We start from the raw sequence: 12977 nt of genomic DNA, 5'->3' as shown, positions 1-12977 counted from the left end.
ATAAAAAGTCAAAATGCATCTTTCAGCAGTAAAGTACTGAAAACAGCAGATATTCATGAAAACATCATGAAACTTTTAAATCAACTGTCCTGAGGGACTTTTTTGAAGAAAACCTTTGAAACTATGTTTACTTTCACAAAATACACTTTTGGCCTCTTCCCAGCCCGAAACTTGTTTTAAGAGCATAAAAGGTGAAAATGCCTCTTTAGGAAAGATTTTCTTCAAAGAAAGTGCTGTAAGCATCAAGTTCTAATGAAAACATCATGAAACTGTTAAATCAACTGTCCTGAGGGACTTTTTTGAAGAAAACCATTGAAACTGTGTTTACTTTCACAAAACACATTTTTGGCCTTTTCCCAGCCGGAAACTTCTTTTACGAAGATAAAAAGTCAAAATGCATCTTTCAGCAGTAAAGTACTGAAAACAGCAGATATTCATGAAAACATCATGAAACCGTTAAATCAACTGTCCTGAGGCACTTTTTTGAAGAAAACCTTTGCAAGTATGTTTACTTACACAAAATCAACTTTTGGCCTTTCCCCAGCCCGAAACTTCTCTTGAGAGCCTCAAAAGTGAAAAATGCAAAAATGTATCTTTCAGCAGAAAAATACTGAAAACAGCAGATATTCATGAAAACATCATGAAACTTTTAAATCAACTGTCCTGAGGCACTTTTTGGAAGAAAACCTTTGAAACTATGTTTACTTTCACAAAATACACTTTTGGCCTCTTCCCAGCCCGAAACTTCTTTTAAGAAGATAAAAAGTCAAAATGCATCTTTCAGCAGTAAAGTACTGAAAACAGCAGATATTCATGAAAACATCATGAAACTTTTAAATCAACTGTCCTGAGGGACTTTTTTGAAGAAAACCTTTGAAACTATGTTTACTTTCACAAAATACACTTTTGGCCTCTTCCCAGCCCGAAACTTGTTTTAAGAGCATAAAAGGTGAAAATGCCTCTTTAGGAAAGATTTTCTTCAAAGAAAGTGCTGTAAGCATCAAGTTCTAATGAAAACATCATGAAACTGTTAAATCATCTGTACTGATGCACTTTTTTGAAGAAAACCTTTGAAACTATGTTCACTTTCACAAAAAACACTTTTGGCCTCTTCCCAGCCCAAAACTTGTTTTAAGAGCATAAAAAGTGAAAATGCCTCTTTAGGAAAGATTTTCTTCAAAGAAAGTGCTGTAAGCATCAAGTTCTAATGAAAACATCATGAAACTGTTAAATCAACTGTCCTGATGCACTTTTTTGAAGAAAACCTTTGCAAGTATGTTTACTTACAGAAAATCAACTTTTGGCCTTTTCCCAGCCCGAAACTTCTTTTAAGAAGATAAAAAGTCAAAATGCATCTTTCAGCAGTAAAGTACTGAAAACAGCAGATATTCATGAAAACATCATGAAACCGTTAAATCAACTGTCCTGAGGCACTTTTTTGAAGAAAACCTTTGAAACTATGTTCACTTTCACAAAAAACACTTTTGGCCTCTTCCCAGCCCGAAACTTGTTTTAAGAGCATAAAAAGTGAAAATGCCTCTTTAGGAAAGATTTTCTTCAAAGAAAGTGCTGTAAGCATCAAGTTCTAATGAAAACATCATGAAACTGTTAAATCAACTGTCCTGATGCACTTTTTTGAAGAAAACCTTTGCAAGTATGTTTACTTACACAAAATCAACTTTTGGCCTTTTCCCAGCCCGAAACTTCTTTTAAGAAGATAAAAAGTCAAAATGCATCTTTCAGCAGTAAAGTACTGAAAACAGCAGATATTCATGAAAACATCATGAAACTTTTAAATCAACTGTCCCGAGGGACTTTTTTGAAGAAAACCTTTGAAACTATGTTTACTTTCACAAAATACACTTTTGGCCTCTTCCCAGCCCGAAACGTGTTTTAAGAGCATAAAAAGTGAAAATGCCTCTTTAGGAAAGATTTTCTTCAAAGAAAGTGCTGTAAGCATCAAGTTCTAATGAAAACATCATGAAACTGTTAAATCATCTGTCCTGATGCACTTTTTTGAAGAAAACCTTTGCAAGTATGTTTACTTACACAAAATCAACTTTTGGCCTTTCCCCAGCCCGAAACTTCTCTTGAGAGCCTCAAAAGTGAAAAATGCAAAAATGTATCTTTCAGCAGAAAAATACTGAAAACAGCAGATATTCATGAAAACATCATGAAACTTTTAAATCAACTGTCCTGAGGCACTTTTTGGAAGAAAACCTTTGAAACTATGTTTACTTTCACAAAATACACTTTTGGCCTCTTCCCAGCCCGAAACTTCTTTTAAGAAGATAAAAAGTCAAAATGCATCTTTCAGCAGTAAAGTACTGAAAACAGCAGATATTCATGAAAACATCATGAAACTTTTAAATCAACTGTCCTGAGGGACTTTTTTGAAGAAAACCTTTGAAACTATGTTTACTTTCACAAAATACACTTTTGGCCTCTTCCCAGCCCGAAACTTGTTTTAAGAGCATAAAAGGTGAAAATGCCTCTTTAGGAAAGATTTTCTTCAAAGAAAGTGCTGTAAGCATCAAGTTCTAATGAAAACATCATGAAACTGTTAAATCATCTGTACTGATGCACTTTTTTGAAGAAAACCTTTGAAACTATGTTCACTTTCACAAAAAACACTTTTGGCCTCTTCCCAGCCCAAAACTTGTTTTAAGAGCATAAAAAGTGAAAATGCCTCTTTAGGAAAGATTTTCTTCAAAGAAAGTGCTATAAGCATCAAGTTCTAATGAAAACATCATGAAACTGTTAAATCATCTGTCCTGATGCACTTTTTTGAAAAAAACCTTTGCAAGTATGTTTACTTACAGAAAATCAACTTTTGGCCTTTTCCCAGCCCGAAACTTCTTTTAAGAAGATAAAAAGTCAAAATGCATCTTTCAGCAGTAAAGTACTGAAAACAGCAGATATTCATGAAAACATCATGAAACCGTTAAATTAACTGTCCTGAGGGAGTTTTTTGAAGAAAACCTTTGAAACTATGTTCACTTTCACAAAAAACATTTTTGGCCTCTTCCCAGCCGCAAACTTTTTTTTAAAAGCATAAAAAGTGAAAATGCCTCTTTAGGAAAGATTTTCTTCAAAGAAAGTGCTGTAAGCATCAAGTTCTAATGAAAACATCATGAAACTGTTAAATCAACTGTCCTGATGCACTTTTTTGAAGAAAACCTTTGCAAGTATGTTTACTTACACAAAATCAACTTTTGGCCTTTTCCCAGCCCGAAACTTCTCTTAAGAGCTTAAAAAGTGAAAATGCAGCTTTCAGCAGTAAAGTACTGAAAACAGCAGATATTCATGAAAACATCATGAAATCGTTAAATCAACTGTCCTGAGGCACTTTTTTGAAGAAAACCTTTGCAAGTATGTTTACTTACACAAAATCAACTTTTGGCCTTTTCCCAGCCCGAAACTTCTTTTACGAAGATAAAAAGTCAAAATGCATCTTTCAGCAGTAAAGTACTGAAAACAGCAGATATTCATGAAAACATCATGAAACCGTTAAATCAACTGTCCTGAGGCACTTTTTTGAAGAAAACCTTTGAAACTATGTTCACTTTCACAAAAAACACTTTTGGCCTCTTCCCAGCCCGAAACTTGTTTTAAGAGCATAAAAAGTGAAAATGCCTCTTTAGGAAAGATTTTCTTCAAAGAAAGTGCTGTAAGCGTCAAGTTCTAATGAAAACATCATGAAACTGTTAAATCAACTGTCCTGATGCACTTTTTTGAAGAAAACCTTTGCAAGTATGTTTACTTACACAAAATCAACTTTTGGCCTTTTCCCAGCCCGAAACTTCTTTTAAGAAGATAAAAAGTCAAAATGCATCTTTCAGCAGTAAAGTACTGAAAACAGCAGATATTCATGAAAACATCATGAAACTTTTAAATCAACTGTCCCGAGGGACTTTTTTGAAGAAAACCTTTGAAACTATGTTTACTTTCACAAAATACACTTTTGGCCTCTTCCCAGCCCGAAACTTGTTTTAAGAGCATAAAAAGTGAAAATGCCTCTTTAGGAAAGATTTTCTTCAAAGAAAGTGCTGTAAGCATCAAGTTCTAATGAAAACATCATGAAACTGTTAAATCATCTGTCCTGATGCACTTTTTTGAAGAAAACCTTTGCAAGTATGTTTACTTACACAAAATCAACTTTTGGCCTTTCCCCAGCCCGAAACTTCTCTTGAGAGCCTCAAAAGTGAAAAATGCAAAAATGTATCTTTCAGCAGAAAAATACTGAAAACAGCAGATATTCATGAAAACATCATGAAACTTTTAAATCAACTGTCCTGAGGCACTTTTTGGAAGAAAACCTTTGAAACTATGTTTACTTTCACAAAATACACTTTTGGCCTCTTCCCAGCCCGAAACTTCTTTTAAGAAGATAAAAAGTCAAAATGCATCTTTCAGCAGTAAAGTACTGAAAACAGCAGATATTCATGAAAACATCATGAAACTTTTAAATCAACTGTCCTGAGGGACTTTTTTGAAGAAAACCTTTGAAACTATGTTTACTTTCACAAAATACACTTTTGGCCTCTTCCCAGCCCGAAACTTGTTTTAAGAGCATAAAAGTTGAAAATGCCTCTTTAGGAAAGATTTTCTTCAAAGAAAGTGCTGTAAGCATCAAGTTCTAATGAAAACATCATGAAACTGTTAAATCATCTGTACTGATGCACTTTTTTGAAGAAAACCTTTGAAACTATGTTCACTTTCACAAAAAACACTTTTGGCCTCTTCCCAGCCCAAAACTTGTTTTAAGAGCATAAAAAGTGAAAATGCCTCTTTAGGAAAGATTTTCTTCAAAGAAAGTGCTATAAGCATCAAGTTCTAATGAAAACATCATGAAACTGTTAAATCATCTGTCCTGATGCACTTTTTTGAAAAAAACCTTTGCAAGTATGTTTACTTACACAAAATCAACTTTTGGCCTTTTCCCAGCCCGAAACTTCTTTTAAGAAGATAAAAAGTCAAAATGCATCTTTCAGCAGTAAAGTACTGAAAACAGCAGATATTCATGAAAACATCATGAAACCGTTAAATTAACTGTCCTGAGGGAGTTTTTTGAAGAAAACCTTTGAAACTATGTTCACTTTCACAAAAAACATTTTTGGCCTCTTTCCAGGCGGAAACTTTTTTTTAAGAGCATAAAAAGTGAAAATGCCTCTTTAGGAAAGATTTTCTTCAAAGAAAGTGCTGTAAGCATCAAGTTCTAATGAAAACATCATGAAACTTTTAAATCAACTGTCCTGAGGCACTTTTTTGAAGAAAACTTTTGAAACTATGTTCACTTTCACAAAAAACACTTTTGGCCTCTTCCCAGCCCAAAACTTGTTTTAAGAGCATAAAAAGTGAAAATGCCTCTTTAGGAAAGATTTTCTTCAAAGAAAGTGCTATAAGCATCAAGTTCTTATGAAAACATCATGAAACTGTTAAATCATCTGTCCTGATGCACTTTTTTGAAGAAAACCTTTGAAACTGTGTTTACTTTCACAAAACACATTTTTGGCCTTTTCCCAGCCCGAAACTTCTTTTACGAAGATAAAAAGTCAAAATGCATCTTTCAGCAGTAAAGTACTGAAAACAGCAGATATTCATGAAAACATCATGAAACCGTTAAATTAACTGTCCTGAGGCACTTTTTTGAAGAAAACCTTTGAAACTATGTTTACTTTCACAAAAAACACTTTTGGCCTCTTCCCAGCCCAAAACTTGTTTTAAGAGCATAAAAAGTGAAAATGCCTCTTTAGGAAAGATTTTCTTCAAAGAAAGTGCTGTAAGCATCAAGTTCTAATGAAAACATCATGAAACTGTTAATCATCTGTCCTGATGCACTTTTTGAAGAAAACCTTTGCAAGTATGTTTACTTACACAAAATCAACTTTTGGCCTTTCCCCAGCCCGAAACTTCTCTTAAGAGCTTAAAAAGTGAAAAATGCAAAAATGTATCTTTCAGCAGAAAAATACTGAAAACAGCAGATATTCATGAAAACATCATGAAACTTTTAAATCAACTGTCCTGAGGGACTTTTTTGAAGAAAACTTTTGAAACTATGTTCACTTTCACAAAAAACACTTTTGGCCTCTTCACAGCCCGAAACTTGTTTTAAGAGCATAAAAAGTGAAAATGCCTCTTTAGGAAAGATTTTCTTCAAAGAAAGTGCTGTAAGCATCAAGTTCTAATGAAAACATCATGAAACTGTTAAATCATCTGTCCTGATGCACTTGTTGAAGAAAACCTTTGCAAGTATGTTTACTTACACAAAATCAACTTTTGGCCTTTCCCCAGCCCGAAACTTTTCTTAAGAGCTTAAAAAGTGAAAAATGCAAAAATGTATCTTTCAGCAGAAAAATACTGAAAACAGCAGATATTCATGAAAACATCATGAAACTTTTAAATCAACTGTCCTGAGGGACTTTTTTGAAGAAAACCTTTGAAACTATGTTCACTTTCACAAAAAACACTTTTGGCCTCTTCCCAGCCCAAAACTTGTTTTAAGAGCATAAAAAGTGAAAATGCCTCTTTAGGAAAGATTTTCTTCAAAGAAAGTGCTGTAAGCATCAAGTTCTAATGAAAACATCATGAAACTGTTAAATCAACTGTCCTGATGCACTTTTTTGAAGAAAACCTTTGCAAGTATGTTTACTTACACAAAATCAACTTTTGGCCTTTTCCCAGCCCGAAACTTCTTTTAAGAAGATAAAAAGTCAAAATGCATCTTTCAGCAGTAAAGTACTGAAAACAGCAGATATTCATGAAAACATCATGAAACTTTTAAATCAACTGTCCTGAGGGACTTTTTTGAAGAAAACCTTTGCAAGTATGTTTACTTACAGAAAATCAACTTTTGGCCTTTTCCCAGCCCGAAACTTCTTTTAAGAAGATAAAAAGTCAAAATGCATCTTTCAGCAGTAAAGTACTGAAAACAGCAGATATTCATGAAAACATCATGAAACCGTTAAATTAACTGTCCTGAGGGAGTTTTTTGAAGAAAACCTTTGAAACTATGTTCACTTTCACAAAAAACATTTTTGGCCTCTTCCCAGCCGCAAACTTTTTTTTAAGAGCATAAAAAGTGAAAATGCCTCTTTAGGAAAGATTTTCTTCAAAGAAAGTGCTGTAAGCATCAAGTTCTAATGAAAACATCATGAAACTGTTAAATCAACTGTCCTGATGCACTTTTTTGAAGAAAACCTTTGCAAGTATGTTTACTTACACAAAATCAACTTTTGGCCTTTTCCCAGCCCGAAACTTCTCTTAAGAGCTTAAAAAGTGAAAATGCAGCTTTCAGCAGTAAAGTACTGAAAACAGCAGATATTCATGAAAACATCATGAAACTTTTAAATCAACTGTCCTGAGGCACTTTTTTGAAGAAAACCTTTGAAACTATGTTTACTTTCACAAAAAACACTTTTGGCCTCTTCCCAGCCCAAAACTTGTTTTAAGAGCATAAAAAGTGAAAATGCCTCTTTAGGAAAGATTTTCTTCAAAGAAAGTGCTGTAAGCATCAAGTTCTAATGAAAACATCATGAAACTGTTAAATCATCTGTACTGATGCACTTTTTTGAAGAAAACCTTTGAAACTGTGTTTACTTTCACAAAACACATTTTTGGCCTTTTCCCAGCCCGAAACTTCTTTTACGAAGATAAAAAGTCAAAATGCATCTTTCAGCAGTAAAGTACTGAAAACAGCAGATATTCATGAAAACATCATGAAACCGTTAAATTAACTGTCCTGAGGCACTTTTTTGAAGAAAACCTTTGAAACTATGTTTACTTTCACAAAAAACACTTTTGGCCTCTTCCCAGCCCAAAACTTGTTTTAAGAGCATAAAAAGTGAAAATGCCTCTTTAGGAAAGATTTTCTTCAAAGAAAGTGCTGTAAGCATCAAGTTCTAATGAAAACATCATGAAACTGTTAAATCATCTGTCCTGATGCACTTGTTGAAGAAAACCTTTGCAAGTATGTTTACTTACACAAAATCAACTTTTGGCTTTTCCCCAGCCCGAAACTTCTCTTAAGAGCTTAAAAAGTGAAAAATGCAAAAATGTATCTTTCAGCAGAAAAATACTGAAAACAGCAGATATTCATGAAAACATCATGAAACTTTTAAATCAACTGTCCTGAGGGACTTTTTTGAAGAAAACCTTTGAAACTATGTTCACTTTCACAAAAAACATTTTTGGCCTCTTCCCAGCCCGAAACTTGTTTTAAGAGCATAAAAGGTGAAAATGCCTCTTTAGGAAAGATTTTCTTCAAAGAAAGTGCTGTAAGCATCAAGTTCTAATGAAAACATCATGAAACTTTTAAATCAACTGTCCTGAGGCACTTTTTTGAAGAAAACCTTTGAAACTATGTTTACTTTCACAAAATACACTTTTGGCCTCTTCCCAGCCCGAAACTTGTTTTAAGAGCATAAAAGGTGAAAATGCCTCTTTAGGAAAGATTTTCTTCAAAGAAAGTGCTGTAAGCATCAAGTTCTAATGAAAACATCATGAAACTTTTAAATCAACTGTCCTGAGGCACTTTTTTGAAGAAAACCTTTGAAACTATGTTTACTTTCACAAAAAACACTTTTGGCCTCTTCCCAGCCCAAAACTTGTTTTAAGAGCATAAAAAGTTAAAATGCCTCTTTAGGAAAGATTTTCTTCAAAGAAAGTGCTGTAAGCATCAAGTTCTAATGAAAACATCATGAAACTGTTAAATCATCTGTACTGATGCACTTTTTTGAAGAAAACCTTTGAAACTGTGTTTACTTTCACAAAACACATTTTTGGCCTTTTCCCAGCCCGAAACTTCTTTTACGAAGATAAAAAGTCAAAATGCATCTTTCAGCAGTAAAGTACTGAAAACAGCAGATATTCATGAAAACATCATGAAACCGTTAAATTAACTGTCCTGAGGCACTTTTTTGAAGAAAACCTTTGAAACTATGTTTACTTTCACAAAAAACACTTTTGGCCTCTTCCCAGCCCAAAACTTGTTTTAAGAGCATAAAAAGTGAAAATGCCTCTTTAGGAAAGATTTTCTTCAAAGAAAGTGCTGTAAGCATCAAGTTCTAATGAAAACATCATGAAACTGTTAAATCATCTGTCCTGATGCACTTGTTGAAGAAAACCTTTGCAAGTATGTTTACTTACACAAAATCAACTTTTGGCCTTTCCCCAGCCCGAAACTTCTCTTAAGAGCTTAAAAAGTGAAAAATGCAAAAATGTATCTTTCAGCAGAAAAATACTGAAAACAGCAGATATTCATGAAAACATCATGAAACTTTTAAATCAACTGTCCTGAGGGACTTTTTTGAAGAAAACCTTTGAAACTATGTTCACTTTCACAAAAAACATTTTTGGCCTCTTCCCAGCCCGAAACTTGTTTTAAGAGCATAAAAAGTGAAAATGCCTCTTTAGGAAAGATTTTCTTCAAAAAAAGTGCTGTAAGCATCAAGTTCTAATGAAAACATCATGAAACTGTTAAGTCAACGTCCTGAGGGACTTTTTTTGAAGAAAACCTTTGAAACTGTGTTTACTTTCACAAAATACTTTTTTGGCCTTTTCCCAGCCCGAAACTTCTTTTACGAAGATAAAAAGTCAAAATGCAGCTTTCAGCAGTAAAGTACTGAAAACAGCAGATATTCATGAAAACATCATGAAACTTTTAAATCAACTGTCCTGAGGCACTTTTTTGAAGAAAACCTTTGAAACTATGTTTACTTTCACAAAAAACACTTTTGGCCTCTTCCCAGCCCAAAACTTGTTTTAAGAGCATAAAAAGTGAAAATGCCTCTTTAGGAAAGATTTTCTTCAAAGAAAGTGCTGTAAGCATCAAGTTCTAATGAAAACATCATGAAACTGTTAAATCATCTGTCCTGATGCACTTTTTGAAGAAAACCTTTGCAAGTATGTTTACTTACACAAAATCAACTTTTGGCCTTTCCCCAGCCCGAAACTTCTCTTAAAAGCCTAAAAAGTGAAAAATTCAAAAATGTATCTTTCAGCAGAAAAATACTGAAAACAGCAGATAGTCATGAAAACATCATGAAACCGTTAAATTAACTGTCCTGAGGGACTTTTTTGAAGAAAACCTTTGAAACTATGTTTACTTTCACAAAAAACACTTTTGGCCTCTTCCCAGCCCGAAACTTGTTTTAAGAAGATAAAAAGTCAAAATGCATCTTTCAGCAGTAAAGTACTGAAAACAGCAGATATTCATGAAAACATCATGAAACTTTTAAATCAACTGTCCTGAGGCACTTTTTTGAAGAAAACCTTTGAAACTATGTTCACTTTCACAAAAAACACTTTTGGCCTCTTCCCAGCCCAAAACTTGTTTTAAGAGCATAAAAAGTGAAAATGCCTCTTTAGGAAAGATTTTCTTCAAAGAAAGTGCTGTAAGCATCAAGTTCTAATGAAAACATCATGAAACTGTTAAATCATCTGTCCTGATGCACTTTTTGAAGAAAACCTTTGCAAGTATGTTTACTTACACAAAATCAACTTTTGGCCTTTCCCCAGCCCGAAACTTCTCTTAAGAGCTTAAAAAGTGAAAAATGCAAAAATGTATCTTTCAGCAGAAAAATACTGAAAACAGCAGATATTCATGAAAACATCATGAAACTTTTAAATCAACTGTCCTGAGGGACTTTTTTGAAGAAAACCTTTGAAACTATGTTCACTTTCACAAAAAACATTTTTGGCCTCTTCCCAGCCCGAAACTTGTTTTAAGAGCATAAAAAGTGAAAATGCCTCTTTAGGAAAGATTTTCTTCAAAAAAAGTGCTGTAAGCATCAAGTTCTAATGAAAACATCATGAAACTGTTAAGTCAACTGTCCTGAGGGACTTTTTTTGAAGAAAACCTTTGAAACTGTGTTTACTTTCACAAAATACTTTTTTGGCCTTTTCCCAGCCCGAAACTTCTTTTACGAAGATAAAAAGTCAAAATGCAGCTTTCAGCAGTAAAGTACTGAAAACAGCAGATATTCATGAAAACATCATGAAACTTTTAAATCAACTGTCCTGAGGAACTTTTTTGAAGAAAACCTTTGAAACTATGTTCACTTTCACAAAAAACACTTTTGGCCTCTTCACAGCCCAAAACTTGTTTTAAGAGCATAAAAAGTGAAAATGCCTCTTTAGGAAAGATTTTCTTCAAAGAAAGTGCTGTCAGCATCAAGTTCTAATGAAAACATCATGAAACTGTTAAATCATCTGTCCTGATGCACTTTTTTGAAGAAAACCTTTGCAAGTATGTTTACTTACAGAAAATCAACTTTTGGCCTTTTCCCAGCCCGAAACTTCTTTTAAGAAGATAAAAAGTCAAAATGCATCTTTCAGCAGTAAAGTACTGAAAACAGCAGATATTCATGAAAACATCATGAAACCGTTAAATTAACTGTCCTGAGGGAGTTTTTTGAAGAAAACCTTTGAAACTATGTTCACTTTCACAAAAAACATTTTTGGCCTCTTTCCAGCCGGAAACTTTTTTTTACGAGCATAAAAAGTGAAAATGCCTCTTTAGGAAAGATTTTCTTCAAAGAAAGTGCTGTAAGCATCAAGTTCTAATGAAAACATCATGAAACTTTTAAATCAACTGTCCTGAGGCACTTTTTTGAAGAAAACCTTTGAAACTATGTTCACTTTCACAAAAAACACTTTTGGCCTCTTCCCAGCCCAAAACTTGTTTTAAGAGCATAAAAAGTGAAAATGCCTCTTTAGGAAAGATTTTCTTCAAAGAAAGTGCTATAAGCATCAAGTTCTAATGAAAACATCATGAAACTGTTAAATTATCTGTCCTGATGCACTTTTTTGAAGAAAACCTTTGCAAGTATGTTTACTTACAGAAAATCAACTTTTGGCCTTTTCCCAGCCCGAAACTTCTTTTAAGAAGATAAAAAGTCAAAATGCATCTTTCAGCAGTAAAGTACTGAAAACAGCAGATATTCATGAAAACATCATGAAACTTTTATATCAACTGTCCCGAGGGACTTTTTTGAAGAAAACCTTTGAAACTATGTTTACTTTCACAAAATACACTTTTGGCCTCTTCCCAGCCCGAAACTTGTTTTAAGAGCATAAAAAGTGAAAATGCCTCTTTAGGAAAGATTTTCTTCAAAGAAAGTGCTGTAAGCATCAAGTTCTAATGAAAACATCATGAAACTGTTAAATCATCTGTCCTGATGCACTTTTTTGAAGAAAACCTTTGCAAGTATGTTTACTTACACAAAATCAACTTTTGGCCTTTCCCCAGCCCGAAACTTCTCTTGAGAGCCTCAAAAGTGAAAAATGCAAAAATGTATCTTTCAGCTGAAAAATACTGAAAACAGCAGATATTCATGAAAACATCATGAAACTTTTAAATCAACTGTCCTGATGCACTTTTTGGAAGAAAACCTTTGAAACTATGTTTACTTTCACAAAATACACTTTTGGCCTCTTCCCAGCCCGAAACTTCTTTTAAGAAGATAAAAAGTCAAAATGCATCTTTCAGCAGTAAAGTACTGAAAACAGCAGATATTCATGAAAACATCATGAAACTTTTAAATCAACTGTCCTGAGGGACTTTTTTGAAGAAAACCTTTGAAACTATGTTTACTTTCACAAAATACACTTTTGGCCTCTTCCCAGCCCAAAACTTGTTTTAAGAGCATAAAAGGTGAAAATGCCTCTTTAGGAAAGATTTTCTTCAAAGAAAGTGCTGTAAGCATCAAGTTCTAATGAAAACATCATGAAACTTTTAAATCAACTGTCCTGAGGCACTTTTTTGAAGAAAACCTTTGAAACTATGTTTACTTTCACAAAAAACACTTTTGGCCTCTTCCCAGCCCAAAACTTGTTTTAAGAGCATAAAAAGTGAAAATGCCTCTTTAGGAAAGATTTTCTTCAAAGAAAGTGCTGTAAGCATCAAGTTCTAATGAAAACATCATGAAACTGTTAAATCATCTGTACTGATGCACTTTTTTGAAGAAAACCTTTGA

This window comes from Cebidichthys violaceus, unplaced genomic scaffold (genome assembly GCF_023349555.1).
Source record: "Cebidichthys violaceus isolate CVI_PGR_0920_01 unplaced genomic scaffold, fCebVio1.0.p SCAF_62, whole genome shotgun sequence".
Classification (NCBI taxonomy): Eukaryota; Metazoa; Chordata; class Actinopteri; order Perciformes; family Stichaeidae; genus Cebidichthys; species Cebidichthys violaceus.
Note: the sequence above shows the minus strand (reverse complement) of the source record.